General features: G+C 38.9%; 1 pseudogene; it reads left to right on the top strand.

The window, feature by feature from the left end:
• The first annotated feature begins 1,855 nt into the window (after positions 1 to 1,855).
• LOC102511841 lies at positions 1,856 to 2,793 on the top strand (annotated as a pseudogene).
• Positions 2,794 to 4,896: the final 2,103 nt, after the last annotated feature.

Here is a 4,896-nt window from a genome sequence, read left to right as displayed (position 1 = left end):
TGACTTGCTTCTTCCTGAATCTTTGGTATCTGACTGCTAGAGGTGCAGTCCCAGGACGAGGGACACTAGGAGAGAGCCCTCAGGATGAGGAGACTAACAATGTGAGAAACTCTCCGAAGTGGGTCAAGAGACATCAGGCCTCTGGACATTACAAAGTTCCATAGCTATGAACCTCGTGTCCTAAGAGGGCTTGGGTAACTGTTTCTAACCAGCTCAGCAGAAAGCCATGGCTTACTTATCCTCAGTTTTATACAATCTTCCAGAAGACAAGGATCTTCTGGCTGGCTTCAGTTAAAAATGTCTCCCTGCATCTATGCCACTACTGGAAAGCGTTCCCTCTTTAAAGTGGGAGTATTCACACTTTCAGCCCCAAATTTTCAGGCAAATTAGCAAAAGCAGTCAGGGTTTTACAACTTAGTCAGGCTTTCCTTTTTCTGTGGTTGCCAAGTGCCCCCTGTTGGAGCATGTATTTAAAGCTCTAGTTGGCGGTTGTGCCCTATCTTAACTAGCAAGACCCTGTGTTTAACCCTGGAACAGAGGCCAAGTTTCCACAAACGTGAGGCTGAGGTTAGACTTTGTTAGGTCATCTCCCTGTGGCCTTACTTTGAGACAAATTTGCCACAGTCTTCATGGTTTGGGCCTTTCTGTGTCTGGTCTCTTATCCCAGGTTGATGCTCAGCGTTGGCATTGATATTTATCAACACCATCCATCTCTGCCTCCCACCCAAGGCTAGTTGCTCTGTTCTCATTTGCTTAAGATATCTGAGGACGGTAGAGCTGGAAATTTGGGGCTGGCTTGGGGCCCTGTACACTGGTTTCTGATTGGTCTTGAAAAACCCCTCTCTCTCAATAAACTTTCTTATTTTTAAGTGGAAGTTTTAAAACCTGGACCTAATGGGATGACAGGAGTGTGATGATTAACCTTCTAGGCAGTAACGTTATCATGAGTTACAAGGCTGGGGCGGCCCAGACAAGTGCCTCTCAGGCCAGCTGCACAGGACTAGTTTGCTTCTAATCTATTATGGGCCAAACTTCATAAAATACAGTAAAAGTTATCAGGGAAATAAGCCAGATCTTATTAGGCTTGGACATAAAATTATATTCTGACAGACATAATCAAAAAGGGAAGAAATAACAATTATATTTTTAAAATGTATTTTAAAATCAGTGACTCAAAAATTACAACCAGAATGACAGGTGTTACCGAGAGAGTGAAGTATGACCTACTGCACTAAGCGTTATGCAGAAGGAATGCTGAGCGTCAGTACGTCAAGGGCTCAGTTTCTAATATGACAAATGAGTTTGCTTCAGTTGAGGCTGGATTGACAGCAACACTACTCACAAGGGATAACATAACTAAACTACTAAACCAAGTTTTTATTTTATTTTTAGTTTTTGTGGGGGGAGGTAATTAGGTTTATTATTTTTTGAGGAGGTACTGGGGATTGAACCTGGGGACCTCATGCATGCTAAGCATGCACTCTACCACTTGAGATATACCTTCCCCACTAAACCAAGTTTTAATAACTCCCCTAGTAGGGAGGCTAGTCTCATAGAGGCACGTTGATCAGAATGGAGGACTTTAAACCCATCACAGCAGGCTCAGGAGATAGTTAACTTAGCCAAAATTGTCAACAAATGCTGTATTAAAACTCACCTTCTCCTCCACTTCCATCTGTGAGCCACAGAGGAGCTCTCGCCGCTGCTTCAGGGTGAGGGCGAGCTCTGCCTGCTCCCTCCCGAGAATAATACACTGCAGCGAGGGACAAAATATTTATCTGATTTCTGTGGCAAAATTAAAGACCTGCCATGACGATGAAGAAAGACTGAATTTGTCATCTTTATCTAGAGAAAAATGATAGACAAAAATCAAACGTCTGGTATGGGACAGGACTCTGACCTGTCTGATTCACATACTTGAATGGCTTGATGTGGAGCGATTGGAGGACTATTTGAATTTTGCAAACTACCTCCTGTGGGTTTTTACACCACTAATACTTTTAATACTTCCGTACTTTCCTGTCTTCTACCTTACTATTTTCTTACACATTTATAAGAGGAAGACTGTATTAAAAGCTTATCCTCGTAATTTATGGGATGGTGCGAGGAAGACAGTGGGAACTCTGGGATGGACAATGCAGCAGTTTGGCATGGTTATGAAGTTCATGGGATGGAAAAAATACCAGAAGGACTAGCACTGATTTTTTTTATAATGGAGATGTTCCCATAGATTTTTACTACTTCATGGCTAAAACTTTTATCCATAAAGGTAGAACTTGCTGAGTAGTAGCTGATCACTTTGTCTTTGAAATTCCAGGGTTTAGTTTATTACTTGATGTATCTTGTGCTCTACATGGTCCAAGAGAAATATGTGTTAAAATCCCGAGGAGTGGTCACTTGTTTGCTATCTTACCAGGTGGAGTTTGAGAAGCCCTAATTAGCCATGAAAACCACAGCATCGTTTGGGGTAATTGGAAAAGCTTTGCTAAGGTTGCAATTGATGCGAAAGTGCCCATTATTCCTATGTTTACACAAAATATTCGAGAAAGATTTAGATCACTTGGAGGAGCAAGGTTATTTAGGTGGCTTTATGAAAAGTTCAGCTATCCATTTGCTCCAATGTATGGGGGTCTTCCTATGAAGTTAAGCACCTATTTAGGTGACCCCATTCCATATGATCCAAAGATAACAGAAGAATTAGCCAAAAAGACGAAGGATGCTGTTCAAGATTTGATCAATGAGCACCAAAGAATACTGGGAAACGCGAATGCTTTCCTAGAACGTTTTCATTGAAAACGAAAGATCAACTAGAAGACTTTAATACATCATGTTTACAAGCATCTTTTGCTGAACTTGTTAAAAAAAAAAAGTTCTCAATTTCATTTCTGCAATCAACTCTGTCAGATTGAAACAATAACTCACTAAATATCTAATCACTCAGAAAATAATCATGTTTCTCTTTATAATTTCCTAATAATGTATGAAACAGATTCTTTAAGTTTATTAACAGCAATTTAGGTTAAACAAACATTCCTAAACAATGCATCTAATTTCTGTATCTCTAGCACTGAGCGAGTTTTGCAAGATGGCATAACCTAGAGTTTAGTACAGAAGCTTAAGTTAGGAAAAAATGCTCTCATCTACCCCTCATTCCTTTCATGACCTTGGGCAAATCACAATGGTTTTTGTCTAAGCAATTCACTTTTTAAAAACATGTTAATACGTTGAGGAATATTGTTATTTATATTTGCTGCAATTGATAACTCTAGAACCAAAATTATAACTCAAATGATACCAGGATCTTTTAGAAGTTTGTATTTTGTCCATTGGATGTTTAAATTATTTCTTCAGCTGTGATGTCAAGTTGCCAAGCACAATGAAAAAGATGTACTATTTTTCAAATTGAATAAAGAAATTAGGAAATGTAAAATTTCTAATTTTTAGTATTACATTTTTAATGAGAATCTGGACAGTGTTGGGGTGTGCTGTGCCTTGTCAGCCCTATAATATGTCATTTAATAGTGTATGGTTTCAAGTCACTGTTCTCTGCAATTCATATGTTAGAAGCTGATTCTAGGCTGATGATAGAGAAAGCCCTCCTTTTGCTCAACATCCTAGCTTATTCAGTTTGACTTTGCAACCAGTCAGATGGTTTGTTTCAATAAAAATATACTTGAATGATGAATTTGTGTGAACACAAAGCTTTCTGAAAAACTGCTTTTGATTTGTGTCTCCTTAAAATCTGAATTTTAAAACAATAGTAGCAGAAATTAAATGCAGTATCTCCCCCTTCCCTTTTTAGATATTCAATTACCTGGATTTTTGTGTAGACTTCTGTATAACAAGTATGTATGTATAATATGTGTAATGCTTATAAAATAAAGCAACATAAAATGAAAGTAGTGCTGAATTATTTTTAAAAAAAAACAACTCACTTTCAATCCTTCACCACTAACCATTTAAAAGCTTATCCTGTAAAGCGATGGTTATCTTCAAGATAGAACCCAGCTCTGAATTTTCCTGTGTGGATCTCTTGATAAACAGCTAAATTCAGTATGTCCTCATTCAAAAGGTATCTGGCGATTTTGCAGATGGGCAACATCAAGAACCCCTACTTCACTGATCAAATTATGTAACATGTAATAGACTCTTGAAAGACTAAAGTTAACTTTTGTTTTTGCTCCTCTTACCTGTAACTGCATAACCATTTTGTTACCTGGGAGCTTTCAGAGATTGTTAGTATGGTTTGGAGACCAGGGAGAGTGTAGACAACCCCTTATCTGTTCACAGACTGAGATCATTTTGTCAACTAGGTTTTCTCAAAACACCATTGGAAGAAGGTAGGTTATGAATAAATGATGACTATTGGAGCTATAGCTTTAGGAGTCTCATGTAGCTGAGGAAGGACTTAAATTTGAGGTGGACTTTAAAATCAGAGACCTGAAGTTGCCAAGATTTTGCTATGGAAACGTTTCAGAAGCAGCTAAATCCTAGAAATAGCTACACTTGGGATGCCATGTCTCTGTTCCTCTAAGTGACTATGCCAAGAGGTGGCTTGAGTCTTAGCCTCTTTCTCCCGTGATACCTCACTTGTTTGGTAACTGGTCCTTACTTAAGATGGCTTTCTGTAAACTTGGTTTCAAGTCATAAGTGCATTTCCCTGCAAACCTGGCTATCAGTCCCTAAAACCTTCCTACATAGTAATTCTTGAGGTGTTGTTTTTCCATAGGAATAGTCTGAGCTTTGCAGGGAGGTGATGTAATCGATTGATTAGAACAGACTTGGCACCCTGGCCTGACCTGGAGTTCCAGATCTTCTATCTTCTGTGTAACTCCTTGGCAAATCAGTTACCTTCATCAAGCCCCAGTTGTCTGGTTAGAAATAAATACTAGGGTT

This window comes from Camelus ferus, chromosome 2, assembly GCF_009834535.1.
Source record: "Camelus ferus isolate YT-003-E chromosome 2, BCGSAC_Cfer_1.0, whole genome shotgun sequence".
In the NCBI taxonomy this organism is placed as follows: Eukaryota; Metazoa; Chordata; class Mammalia; order Artiodactyla; family Camelidae; genus Camelus; species Camelus ferus.
Note: the sequence above shows the minus strand (reverse complement) of the source record. Positions and strands in the feature narration are given on the sequence as shown.